Source organism: Mesoplodon mirus (assembly GCF_964341445.2).
Source record: "Mesoplodon mirus genome assembly, chromosome: 18".
Classification (NCBI taxonomy): domain Eukaryota; kingdom Metazoa; phylum Chordata; class Mammalia; order Artiodactyla; family Ziphiidae; genus Mesoplodon; species Mesoplodon mirus.
In genome coordinates, this window is record NC_138994.1 from 58,933,732 (window position 1) to 58,948,374 (window position 14,643).

Sequence of the window (14,643 nt, forward strand, 5' to 3'; positions counted from 1 at the left end):
TTAAACACCTTCTATTTAAGAGGAAATGAATATTAGCTGTAAGAGGAAGAAAAGAGGCTTTTTTCCATTTAACAAGTGTCCATAGAGTATTTTTTCTGTAAAGCGTGGCCTCTGGCCGTCTTCGTTCTGTGGAGTCCTTGCCAGGCCAGGAGGGCCTGGTCCTCCTCTACCTCTGGGTCACTCCCAGCGTGTTGACAGCTGAGATGGTGGGTGGGCCAGTGGTCATTCTGAGAATGAGCCTGAGGCACTGTGGGCTGACGCTGGAACGTGGGCTCCACCTTTCCAAGAGGCCGCCTGGTACGTGACCTCATTGGCCTTGATCACCCTCTACCCCCATGGCCCACAGTCTCCAGTTCTGGCCATCAGTCCCCTCTGACCTCCGGCCCTCAGCCCAGGTCCTCACCTCTTCCTGAAATTATGACAACAGTCTCCCAGAGAGCCCTGGTCACTGGCAGGTCTGTGGGGCTGCGGTCTCCTTTCTCACCCTGCTCAACCCATTCTCCAAACTGCCAGCCACCAAGCTGGTTCTCCGGGGCCATCACCAGCCCCTTTACATGGCTTAAAAGAGCCTTCGTGGCTGCTCCCCCACCTCCCTGTCATCACCAGCCCCCGACCCATGGGCTTCAGCTATGTGGGCTCCTGCGTGCCCAGGCCTTGGTTCCACCCTTCAGACTGCACCACAGTCTACACACCGCAAGTCTCGGCAGACACATGCGTCATTTCTCTGGGACGCCTTTCCTGAGCACCTGTGAAATGGGGATGTTTGTGGTGTCAGTTCATAGGGTGAGTACAGGACTGAATGCAACAAGCAAGCCCCTAGCAGAGAGCCGAGCGCTGAGAAGATCTAACTGAAGGCCAGCTCTTATCGCCCCTTTTATTATGATCCTTGCGCCGCTCACAACACTGGACCACAATCACCTGTTTTCGTGGCTGTCTTCCAGCTGGACCGGGAGCTCCTTGAGAGTTAGCATCCCATCTCACCCACCTTTCTATCTCCCCACCTCCCAACCTGGTGCCAGGCCACACTTACAGCAGGCTGTCAGCAAGTGTCGGTTGAATGAACAGTGGAGGTATGAAATATCCCCATTCTCCAGTAAGAAAACTGAGGCCTATGGACGGGAGAATGACTTGCCCCAGATGGTGCTGCCAGTCAGAGCAGGAGCTGAACTCAGGTCTGGGAGCCTCCTTCGTCCGGTGCTGTTCCCGCTGCACTGCTATCCCCTGGAGTATGCAGAGGCCAGATATAGAAGAAACGAAAATACAAACAGAAGTTACTTTCAAGTTTGTTATTTTTTGCTGTGTTTGTCTCTGATCTCCCCAGCTATGGTTTTCCTAACAACTCAGGCCCTATGAGGAAGACTTCACACAGCTTTGCTCTCAGGTGGGGAGAGCTGTGACATTGGAGCAGCCTTCAGGGTCATCTGATCCATCCCCCCCACACCCCTTTACCTCAAAGGGGACCATGAACCCAGGAGGAGAAGTGAGCCACCCACAGTCATATGGCTGACAGCAGAGCCAGACTCCCTTTTCAGTGCCCCTCTTACTCATGGGAAGTAAAGCAGCATCCGTGTAGGCAGAGCAGCAGAAAAGAGCCTAGTTATTTACAGGGCAAATGCTCCCTGGACGCCTCCACCAGCAGGCAAGGCCTGTAGCCTCCAACAGGTCCCCCCAGAGACAGCGCAGCCCATGCCAGGAGGGGAGGCCCAGGACAGCCGAGTGGGCAGAGTATCGGCAGTCCAGGCCCCACCCAGAGGGATGTTTCAGCCTGTGCTCTTTGCTGCCTGTTGATGTGCCATGCTGTTTATAGCTTCTCCAGGGGAGGGTAACTAACTTCTCCAGCCTGGAGGTTTATGGCCAAAGACAGGACAAGGGACGTTCCACCCCACTGAGGCCCTTTGAAAGTGAATGTATATGATTTATCTCTGCGCTGGGGCACTTTGCCTTTAGCTGCAGAAGGACTGTCCCACCCAGCCCCCACTTTCCTGCCAGCACATGCTGGCCCCAGGCCCATGGCTAGAGAATTGAAACATGTAAGCCTCGAGACAGGAAATTCAGCTGGATGTGGCCATGGCGTGGAAGATGTGTGGACTCACCGGTCCGGGTAGGGCACTGAGCAGGGCCTCTTGCTGCCCCAGGATTACTGTTGGGACTCAGGAGTGTACAGCTGGGCAGTTGGTAGGACTGCCTCCCTGGACCCTGCCCTAAGTGGGCCAGTAGGTTTTCACCCCTTCACACCTTCATTCATCACCCTTCCCACCAACACACACAAACGCATGCCACCTACTGTGTATCAGCAGAAGGAAGATACAAAGATGAATGACATACCAGCCCTGGCCCTGAGGAACTCACAGGCCCAAGGCCAGTGAACACAATGTGACAGTCTGTGGGAAGGGAGGGCTGCCCGAAGGGGAGACTCGCTCGGCGCTCAGCCAGGTCTCCAGGGAAGCCTCAGGCAAGACTTCCCAGAGGAGGATGAAAAGATGGGAAAAGGCTCTCGGAAGAGGCATGGAGATGCGGCGAGCAAGCACACAGAGGAAAGTGTGTGTGGCTCAGCATGGCCGGGCATGCCAGCGCCCTGAGTCAGGGAGGGAAAGGAGGTAGGTAGATGGAGGTGTGCATCCTGGGCAGTTCAGATTATATTGTGAGGGAGCCAAAGAGGAGTTTCGAGAAGAGTGCGGGTACCACGGTCAGATTTGCTTTAGAAAAAGCACTCAGCTGGGAGGGTGGTGATTAGAGGGAAAGAGGCACCGTGGATCTCCTACTCGGCTGTCCATTGTAACCACGTGGGGAGCTTTAGAAAGGCTGATGCCTGGGTCGGCCTCCAGAGGGGCTGCAGCAAGTGGTCTGGGGTGTGGCCCGGGCACTGGGACGGTGAAACTCCTCCCTGTGACTCTGAGAAGCTGTTGAGGTATCTCGGTTAGAAGCACTGTGGCTGTCCAGGTGAGAAGTGGAGGGGCAGTTTCCGGAGATGGAGGAGGGCACACTTTCAGGAGAAAGAATCACAGCCTGTGGTGGTTGGTCGGATGTGGATCCTCAGAGAAAAGGAGGAGAAAACAGGCAGCTCCTTAAAAGGTTAAACACAGAGTTCCCGTATGGCCCAGCAACTTAGATACACACAAGAGGAATGAAAATATGTGCGCAAAAACTTGCATGCAAATGTTCATGCAGCACTGTTCATGATAGCCAAAAAGTAGAAACAACCCAAATATCCATCAACTGTTGAAGGGATAAATAAGATGTGGTAAATTGTTGTATTATTCCCTTGAAAGAGGAATGATGTACCGATACATGCTACAACATGGGTGGACCTTGAAAACATTATGCTGAGTGAAAGAAATCAGTAACAAAGGAACCATATATACACATATTGTATGATTCCATTTATACGAAATGTCCAGAGTAGGCAAATCTATAGGGACAGAAAGTAAACTAGTGGTTGCCTAGGACCGGGAGGGGAAGGTGAGACTGGGAGTTGATGGCTAGGGGGCATAGGTGGGTTTTCTGGGGGGATAATGAAAGTATTCTAAAATTGATGGTGGTGATGGGAACACAATTGATTACTAAAAGCCATTGAATTTTACACTTTAGAACGATGGATTCTAGGGCATATGGATTATAATCTCAATGAAAGTGTTAGAGAGAAAGGGGAGGTGTGAGGACTGCCGATTTTACTCTGAGGAGGTCGGGAGCCTTGAGAGGGCTGTGAGCAGAGCAGTGCCATGGTCTCACTACCTTGTACAAGATTCCCTCTAGTTCTAGTTTCTCAGCCTCGGTGCTATTGACATTCGGGGCAGGGTAATGCTTCATTATGGAGACTGCCCTGTGCATGTGGGATGTTTATCAGCACCCCTAATCTCTATTGGTGCCAGGAGGACCCCCCTCCACTCTTGTGTGACAACCAAAAACACCTCCAGCCACTGTCATACATGCCCTGGGGAGCAAAAGTACCCCATGGAGAACCGCTGCTCGAGGCTATAGGGGTAGGGGGAGCGTGCACAGGGAGTGGGGATGCTTATGAGACCTTTATGTGGAGATGTCCATTGAGCAAACAGGTGGGGCTGAAGCACCCAAAAGAGTCTGGCCGCTTCACTGACTTCAAACTTGGAGGCTGTTGGAATGAATGTCGCAGAAAAGAGAGCAAAACCCAAAGAGCTGGTTCAACTTAATTTTGAGCAAGTATTATGCTGAAGAGATCAGGGCAGATACCAAGATGAGTAAAATAAGCTTCTGACCCCACCTCACAAACACTGAAACCTCTCAGTCAAGGCAATAGTGAGGTACAGAATGCTCTGGAAGTACAGAAAAGGGAGAGTAAATCCAACTTGTCCAGGAGGGAAATTCCATCAATAGTTGAAATATTTCTTGACCTAGACCTTTCATTTTATCTGAATTTTTATCATAAATCTCTGCTTATTGTGCAGTTTCTACGGTTTGCAAAGAAGTGATTGCTTTTTTTTGGCTGTGCTGCTTGGCTTTTGGGATCTCAGTTCCCTGACCAGGGATTGAACCTGGGCCATGGCAGTGAAAGCCTGGAATCCTAACCACTAGGCAACCAAGAAACTCTCCCAGTGATTGCTATTCTGTTTCCCAGGCAAACACTGCAGTGGGGACAGGAGGGGAACAGCAAGTGCACAGAGCATTTCTCAGCCTCTCTGACATCTCAGGAGCCACCTCCTCCAGGAAGCCTTTATTAACCAATGCTACACCCTACTCCTCAGGGTCCATGTGGCATCTGGGCACGGGATAGCTCTATTACTGCAAGTCTATCCCTCCATCTCACCCCTGCACACATAAACATACACATGCAAGAATGTGACCCTTCCCAGTAAGACACGAGTGTTTTACTCACCTTTGTATCCCCAGGACCTAGCACAATGTGTGGCACGTGATAGGTGATCAATAAACAATTAAAACATACTTGGAAAACTATATTGATGAAACTGGGGTATTAAACCATACCCGGCCGTCGCCGGCAGTCGGGGGGCCCAAGTCCTTCCGATCGATGAGAGAAACTGAAGATGACACAAGCAGATGGAAAGATATACCGTGTTCATGGATTGGAAGAATTAATATTGTTAAAATGACCATGCTCCCCAAGGCAATCTACAGATTCAGTGCAGTCCCTATCAAAATACCAATGACATTTTTCACAGAACTGGAACAAATAATTCTAAATTTGTATGGAACCACAAAAAGACCCTGAATAGCCAAAATAATCTTAAGAAAGAAGAACAAAACAGGAGGTATCATGCTCCCTGATTTCAAACTATGCTACAAAGCTACAGTAATCAAAACAGTGTGGTACTGGCACAAAACCAGGTATGTAGATCAATGGAACCAAATAGACAGCCCAGAAATGAACCCACATTTATATGGGTAATTAATCTATGACAAAGGAGACGAGAATATACAATGGGGAAAAGACAGCCTCTTCAATAAATGGTGTTGGGAAAACTGGACAGCTACCTGCAAAGTAATCAAACTGGACTACTTTCTCACTCAATGCAGAAAAACAAACTCAAAATAGATTAACGACTTAAATGTAAGACCTGAAACCATAAAACTTCTAGAAGAAAATAAAGGCAGTATTTTTTGGATACGCCTCCTCAGGCAAGGGAAACGAGCAAAAATAAACAAGTGGGACTACATCAAACTAAAAAGCTTTTACACAGCAAAGGAAGCTATCAACAAAATGAAAAGTCCACCTCCTGAAAGGGAGAAGATATTTGCAAACAATATATCTGACAAAGGGTTAATATCCAAAATATACAAAGAACTCATACAACTCAACATCATAGAAACAAACAACCCAATTTAAAAATGGGCAGAGGACCTGAATAGACATTTTTCCAAAAAAAGGTATACAAGGTCAATAAACACATGAAAAGATGTTCAATACTACTAATCATCAGGGAAATGCAAATCAAAACCACAATGATATACCACCTCACACCTCTCAGAGTGGCTATCATCAAAAAGACAACAAGAGTTGGCAAGGATGTAGAGAAAAGGGAACCTTCATTCATTGTTGGTGGGAGTGTAAATTGGTGCCACTACTATGTAAAACAGTATGGAGATTTCTCAAAAAATCAATGGTGGTTGATCCCTTTACATGAAGGGAGGATCACATATGGTGAAGTTGATGACGTGTACCTTTTGAGCTGAAATACGAACACTCATGAGCCTAGATGTGAAGAACACTTGCTCTTGGTCGGGGAGGGACTGGTCAGACCCGCACCAGCAGGAGGTGGTGAAGTTAGGTAACTGGCCCAAAGTGGTGGAGTCTGAGCTCTTTCCAGTAACAAGCCCACCTTATATACACAAACCCAAGTGTGTCCCATCACATGGGTTCAGATAGGAGTACCTTCAGGTCCCCACACTTTTGGAAAAGCAGTATGTATCCCAAAAGCCTTAAAAATCTTCCCACCTAGGAATGCCACTTCTGGAATTATTGTGAGGAAACCATCCAAAATGCAGGCAACACCTACTGTATAGCACAGAGGACTCTACTCGATGCTCTGTAATAAGCTGTATGGGAAAAGAATCTAAAAAAGAGTGGATGTATGTATATGTATAACTGATTCACTTAGTTGTACACCTGAAACTAACACAACATTATAAATCAACTATACTCTAATAAAAATTAAAGAAATAAAATGCAGGCAAACAGAGATGCATAAGGCTATCCATCACAACATTTTAATGGACAAAACTGGAAATAACCCAGATGTAAAACAGCTGGGCAGTGGTTAAATCCACTATGGGACCTCTCTATGTTAAAGACCTTACAACCACTTAAAATGTTTATGAAGAGTTTTGAATGGTGTGGGGACACATTTGTTATAATGTTAAGGAAATAAAATAGGCTACAAAAATTTAATGCATATGTTTTAATAATAGCTCTGTTGGTACACTAAGGAAGAAAAATCTTGCAATGTATTAGGAGTGGTTATTTCTGAGTAGAGAGACAATGAGTGATTTTTCATTCTATTCCATATATTTAAAAAAATATTTTGTTCTTTTATTCTACATGTTTTTGTGTAGTTCCAAGTTTTACACAAAGTGATCAGGAAAAAGTACACATTTATTTAAAAAGAAAAAAAAAGGACCAAAAACTGAGTTACCCAGTAAATATAAATGGCATTATAAGCACTATTGTGGTGTCCAGAAGAACTTCCCCTATCTGAATGATGCCAGTTTGGACTGGGGAATGCCACCCACCAAACCCCAGGGTCCACCTGCCCTATGTTGTAGTATCTGTGTAGAACACACATTATTCCTTAATAATTTTATAGAAACTAACTCAGTTTTTTAAACTACATGTATTTTAAGCTAAAATTTTAACTACTCTAAAATTAAAAAATAATACCACTTTCTATTCATGGAACGTAACCACAAAAATAAATGCAATAAAGCAAAACAATATTACCAAATTCTAGTCTGGTAAAGATTCTGAGCTTGAGTCCTTTTTTCTCTCTGTTTAATAAAAAGTGGGGGCAGAGGTGAGAGTGTTGTCAGGGAGAAAGGGACAGACTAGCAAAGTTTTGAGAGTTATTAAAATGTCCTAGCCCATCAATAGACCCCAGGAATCAGAGAGATTGAAAGATAATTGAAGTGATCTTCTCACTGTAGACTTTGATTTGTTTTTAATGATTTGCCCAGGTAGCACCCAAACTGCCCACTATACCACATCCTGGGGGAAAGTGCCAGACAGTATTCCTAGCACCAGTGGACCTCCCTCAATCTGTGGCCACCTGTCCATCTGGTTTTAAGGTCAAGGACAGGTGTTTCTACCATGAACGCCTTTCCATTCCTCTTACAATTCCAAAGTCCCACTCTTGTTCAAGACTTTGGTGTTTCCATGCAATACTCCAATGCCTTCATCATTTATTTGCAAAGCATGTTTCTGGGCTTATAAAACCATAAACTTGCTGATACTGTGCCAGTTCTGATCTGAAACAGGCCAGGCAAGTTTAAAAGGGCGAAAAGATACCACCAGTGCTTGGAAATGGTGGAGGCCAGATAAAAGCTTAGGACACTTAAATTCACTCATTATACAGAGAGGAAACTGAGGCCCAAGAGGAGGGTGGGACCGATGACCAGTGACAGAGTTGGGTTACATCCGGGTCCCCGAATCCCAGTCCAGTGTCACCTCTCTGCTGCACTCCATCTGAAGTTTGCTCAGAACCAAAGTCACTGTTTGCTTTTATCATGAGAGGTTTGCTTACTTTGGAATCTCTTTCCAGCTGCAGGACCAGAAACTAAAATCAGAGACCAATAAAGAAGAGAAGGGTCCTCCTGCAAGTGTTTCTCCTTGCTTCCTTTAAATGTCAGTGACCTCACGTCTCGCTCTCCTGATTGACACCCAGCTGTGGGCTTGCTTGGCTCAAGGAAGAATCATGGATCTGTGAACTTTGGCAGAAGGTAGGAACCTCATCTCACTCAACCGACATCTAGAGAGACTCTCCATCTGCTAGTGTCCTGGTCCAGCTGCCTCACTCATAGGGGAGCCTGAGTCCAAGAGAGGAAGGGTAACTTGCTTCGGGTCGCCCAGCTAGTAAGCAGCGGGGCTAGGCCTGGAATACAAGTCTTCTGCGTCCAAGGTCAGTGCTCACTTTAAAAAAAATGATTTTAAAATAAAATTCTCTTTTAAACTTGGACAAGCAGAACCATAGCATCCATGGGACCCTAAATAAAATTCATTTGTTTAACCCATTCATTCAACAAATACTGATGAGTGGGATATGCCAATATATATTGGTATGCCAATATATGATTGCCTGGCAGCACTAAGGAGCCATCAAGGTTTGAGGTCATGAATCTAAAGTGTGAGCTTCCAGCCTAGCTGTGCATTTTTCTCGAACTTCATTCAGATACATGGGGTCAGGTACTAAGTGAGCAGAGAGTCAGATCTAACCAGGGTTGTGATTTTGCCGAAGGAGTGTGATAAAGGAAGGGGATGAGAATTGAGAGGATGTAAAGAAGTGAATGCGATGAAAAATCATAGGATTTAAAAGTGAATTTTATTATAAAAACTTTTTTTTTTTAATTTCACACAATGAATTTTGAAACCTAGTTGTGATGCACATTCAGGTTGAGATGGTCATATTGTCCTCTTTGTTTGGAAGCTGTCTTGAGGGTGTTTGCTTGGGCAGGTTCAACTTGGAGACAGTGGAGGCTCTGCTTGATTTAAATTGTTGTTTGAGCCAGTGCTCGACCTGAGAGCCTCAGGACTTTCCTTCCTCCGGAAGGAGCCTTTTGAGACAAATCTAGGGGCTGGTCAAAGCTCAGGAGCTGCAGCTCAACTTCTAAAGCCTTTTTATAGTGTTATTTGTATAAGTAAATCGTTGGCTTCCTATTTCAGGGAGGGACGTTATTTGTCCTCAAGGCTGCGTCGTGTCCTGGGCAACCACTGGGGTGCTGGAAAACACAACTGCTCCTCTCCTGATGTTGTTTTGAAATAGCCAGGGCAATTTGGACCCTTCAGCTACAAAAATCAATTGTATACTGAAGCTGAAATGCAAGCCACCCTGCTTCCCCCGCTCAGTTTTGTATATTCTGTCCATCCCTTACCTCATTGTAACACTTACTAAGAATCTGGTCTCCTTTCCACTCATTGTAGGTGCCCATGTGGACGATCTGCATTACTTAGTTTTCATTGATGTCGGTGGTGGTAATGATTAAGTGGAAACACCCCACCCCATTCAAACGTCTCCCTCTTCCCTGCTGATCCCCATTGCGAGCGGAAGTGCAGTGTGCCTTCCAATATTCCTCCCAGAACTTGTGGCTGGAGTGCAAGTGAGGTGAAACAGTGGAAAGCAAATCCTCTTGACTCCAGTCACACCAGCAGCTCCAAATGTCAGCCTCCTCCCCAGGCGGATGCAGCAGTCTTTGGAAAAACTCAATGGATATTTCACTACCAAGTGGTACCAAACAATAACTGAAGGTATAAGCAAAGCAGAAGTATATGCATATATAAAAGTGTACCAAGATGCACACTTCTGATGTGTTCTCTTTACGTAAATTGTAACCCAGGATAAAAATTTTAATAAAGCAGAATTCTAGAATCCTAACTAATGTAGGATCTAGGCATGGGGGCAATCAAGAATGCTGTTACCCACTTTAAGATCCCAATGTTCTGGGTTGCCTTTGACAAGAGGACATCAAAACAGAGAAGAATGATTGCCGATTGTTGTTTCAAAAACAGAAAAATAAAAGGTAAGTCACCCCACCACCACACACACGTACACTTGCCCTCACATTCTCAATCCCTAGAACAGATTTGAAAAAGAAAAGCCCAAGAAATTCCAAGCATGCATACCTCCCCAGATAAGACAGAAATGGAAGAAAACCAAACTTTTTAAAGTAAGCATTTTGATCTTCATGCAAACATGGAGTTAATCTTGGGACAGCTAAGCACAATTACACAGATGAATTCATTGTGTGAAATGGTCATTGAGCGTAGAGAATGTTAGTGCCAGTTCAGAGTCCAAGCTCTGTAGGGGTCATACCTGAATCTGCTGAGCTGAGCACATGGAAACCTCAGTGTGCATTCAGGCTTGACCACTCTTTTTAATTTATTTCAGAGTTGCTCACTGGGGTGGCTTCAGGAAATGCAAATAGAATGTCCATAGTGGTGTTTGAAGACTGCAGGGTTTTGATGCATGTTAAAATGAAAATATAAATAAAAATCTCTGTGCCTGTATTTACATGGATTAAAGTTGTTCTTAAGATTATGGTCTGGGGCTTCCCTGGTGGCGCAGTGGTTGAGAGTCCGCCTGCCGATGCAGGGGACACGGGTTCGTGCCCCAGTCCGGGAAGATCCCACATGCCACGGAGCGGCTGGGCCCGTGAGCCATGGCCACTGAGCCTGTGCGTCCGGAGCCTGTGCTCCGCAACGGGAGAGGCCACAACAGTGAGAGGCATGCGTACCGCAAAAAAAGGATTATGGTCTGATATTTATAATCCTTTACTCTTCCAGCTGGCTTTTATTCAATGTTATGCATACAGAGAGGACACAAGCAAAGCACTAGATTGGGCGTGATGGTACCCAGGCTCTAGCTCCAGTTCTGTTCAAATTCTCCAGGAATCCTGGGCTCCTTCCTTCCGTGACTCTGGGCCTTCACACTTAGAAACTGAGGAGTTTGGACCACACGGTCCAGCTCTAGTTCTGAGGCTACAGTTCAGTGGAATTTGGAAACACCATTTCACCTCCAGGATTTTATTTTAAGCAAACGGGAAATATGTTTACAATGTCAAATGCACGTGACTGTACAGCCTGATGGGCCTACCAAACCCACAGACTTAGGGCCACAGTTGGAAAGAACTCAAGTCCCTGTTCCAACCAAGAGAAAATTCTAAACTCATCAAGTATCCTCCATGGTGAATGTGTAAAAGTCAGTACTACAAAGGAACTACATTATTGAGATGGTTCTCTCCCTGTTTATAACCATAAAATATTTGCACTGAAAGAGTCCTTAACAAGCATGGAGGCCCAGAGAGGTTAAGCAACTTGCCCAAGACACACAGGCAGCAGGAGGGAATCAGGACCAAAATGTAGGTCTCCTCACTCCCAGCCTGGTCAGGACTCCTGCATGTGCCCTTCAGAGTTTGACGATTTCACCTTTAGAATTTTTCTTTCCAGGACGTCCCTGGTGGTCCAGTGGTTAAGAATCTGCCTTCCAATGCAGGGAACATGGGTTCGATCCCTGGTTGGGGAACTAAGATCCCACATGCCACGGGGCAACTAAGCCTGCGCACCACAGCGAAAGATCCCACATGCCGCAATGAAGATCCCACATGCTACAACTAAGACCCGACACAGCCAAATAAATAGATTAATTTTTTTAAAAAAGAACTTTTCTTTCCATATTCACCAGTACCCTTCACGGGGAATGGAAATGTTAATTTTTATTTTTTAGAGTTAATCTTGTTGAAATCCACTAGAGAAATGAATATGGATGAAAAATTCACAGTTGCCTAATCTTAGGACAGTTTCACAGCAGAAATGATGAAGGTCTTTGTTCCAAGCTGTCCCTGCCTCATCACCAGAAGCAGAGGAACCAGGAGACAAGAGAAGGAAAGGGGATCCCAGGATTTCTCAGGCCCAAGCAGGAGCAGCCTCAGCTGCAGATGTGTGTGCTGACTTTCTAAGTCTGAATCAGAACGGGGTCCTGGCCTGCTGATGGAGCTTGGGCCTATGGAAAACAAGCTGGTCTTGGAATAAAAAACAAACCCAGGTGTGTCCCACAATGTCCACTGATCTTGCATTTTTGGGAAAGACTCCCATTTCCAGCATTCTCAAATGCTTGAGCCACCCACACACGTCCCCCCCAAATCAAAGCTTATGCACAAGGCACCACACCTCTACTCGAATGCACTCGAATTTAGGGACCATCTCTGCTACATGTCCACCAGGGAGAGGTGGCAGGTCCTGGAGGCAAGGGGAGGAATTGTCAGCTGAAGCTGATGGGAGTTACGCTGGTGGAAATAGCTCCCAACCAGGAGAGCCGAGTTTCACTGCTCTTGAGCTGTGTGACTTGGGCAGGAAACGTATCCTTTCTGTTTCTTCATCTGTTAGGTGGGGAGAATCATACCTCCTGAAGGCATCGTTAAGGGAATTGAAGGAGAAAACATGTTCCCTTCCTCTGTCCCTTTCCTTAGCAGGATCTCTACTGAGAGATGCTACCATTTACTGAGCACCCACTAGGTTGCTCAGCTAGTGGGTGCTCAGTAAGTTCAACTTATCTTTACAAATGAAAGTGTTTTCACACATGTCAGACGTGGACAGATATGGTACCCGAGGTAGGATGTCACTTTGACACCCAACCCTCCCCCAACCCAAACCAGTATTAACGGTCATTTGTGAAACAGTGGCATGGCACATGGTTCACTTGTATATTCGCTGGTGTCTGTAAGATGAACTTCCCTCTTTCTCTTTTCCTTCCCAGTTCCCACTGTATTCCTAGCTCTCTCTCCTGTAGGTGATGCTTAGCCCTAACCCTTCTTACGTAGGAAAAGCAGCTTCCCATATCTGAAAGAGGAGGGACCGCACTGGACTTGGTGAGACACCCTGTCTTCCAGCCCACATGTCCCCTTCTCACCTTCCCATACACACGGTCACCCACATAGCTCCTTCCATCCTCACACTGGTCACTGCTGGCCATCAGCAAGGTTCAGGTGCAGAAAGAAGTGCCTGTCAGGGGTCAGCCTGGCTCTGCCACTCACTTTGTGACCTAAGCCAGTCCACATTCTCTCTCCGAGCCTCAGTTTCCCCACTGGTAAAAGGAAGGATCTGGATGAGGTGCCCCTCCAGGGCCACTCCAGCGTGGCCTTCATGTGATGAGGGTTGTCTTCCACCAGAAGATGCTTCTTTTCCCAGCTCCCAATATATAAGGACTCCTCCACTCACTCTAGGTGGTTCAGACTTTGTTTAAAAAAGATCTCATTTTACCTGGTTTTTGAGGCCAAAATTATCCCAACGTCAGTGGCTAAAAGCAAATCAGATCAAAAAGCATCCATGTGCCTCATCTGAACACAATTTCTGCTTTGAACCTTCTGCCAAGTCTAGGGCTTATCAGCCAAAGTGTATGTGAATTACCATATGAAAGAACTCTCTTGGATCCTATTTAAAAGAAGCCTCTTTTCAATTTAGGTAAGAGAAACACCCAGTCCTCCAGAAAACACATATAAATTTTTGTCTAAATGTCCAAACAGAGTTATGGCCACAGAAGATGTAATTATCTCCTTCTGGGATAAAGGAATCTTCCAGCTACGAGGGAGAACCAAGAAGCCAGAACGTCCTGCTCGCGACGGCAGCAAGGCCACCCCAGGAGGTTGTCCACATTGTTCACTGCACAAGGTGCTCCACTGTTGAGAGGGGAGGGACGTCGGAGGGGAGCCTGCCCTCCACTAGCCAAGCCATGTGCCCAGTAGGAGATTACGTCAGGTCAAAGGGAGGCGCACCTCCTGGGAATTCAGCAATGGCAGCATAGACGCTAGCAGACAGCCCCCAGCCTGGAGAAACAGGCCTTTCCTCTGCTTAGGATACATCATCTCCAGAGGCTCATGGCAAGAGGAGACAGCAGAAGAGCAGAAGTGAAGGTGGGGTCCTGGGGTGGGTGTGAGGAGAAGCTCCTTCTGCAGACCATCTGAGTGTCTGGAGGGGCATGGACCCCCAGTGCCTCCCAGTCGGCTTCCAACAGAGCACTTGAAAGAACCCAGTGAGACTGCTCCCCACTACCACTGTCCTCCACTATCCCTCAGTTAGGGCTCAGCTCAGCCTTCCCTGGCCTCCCAGCTGATGCCAGAGTCCCTGTTGTAAGTCCTCAGAACAGCTTTGTTTTTCCTTTATGAGGTTCATGTGGCACTTTGCAATAAGATGTGTGTAAGTAATTTGATTCACCTCTGTCTCCCTGACCAGACCGTCAGCTGTACGAGGCGGATTGTGTTGGGCTTTGCTCTTGGATCGCCAGCACAGCACCTGGGGCACAAAGCAGGAACAGAAAAAGGATGGAAACTGTGTGAATGAAAGGGCAGGGGTCTTGCACTTTTGCAGCCCTTCCTGTTTGGGCACAGAGACATGCAGTCTCCATGACCTAATAAGCCTTGTGCCCAGGCCTAGGGGACAGAGACTAGAGAAGA

The 14,643-nt window shown here is 46.5% G+C and overlaps 1 protein-coding gene across 1 annotated transcript in view; it reads left to right on the top strand.

Annotated features, from left to right (window-relative positions):
• HEATR6 (HEAT repeat containing 6) overlaps nucleotides 1–10,705 on the top strand; it is a 62,413-nt gene extending 51,708 nt beyond the window's left edge. The window contains exon 23 of the transcript XR_014291995.1: nucleotides 8,247–10,705. The gene's annotated coding sequence lies outside the window, so the exon portion shown is untranslated. The remainder of the gene's footprint in view (nucleotides 1–8,246) is intronic.
• The last annotated feature ends 3,938 nt before the right edge of the window (nucleotides 10,706–14,643 follow it).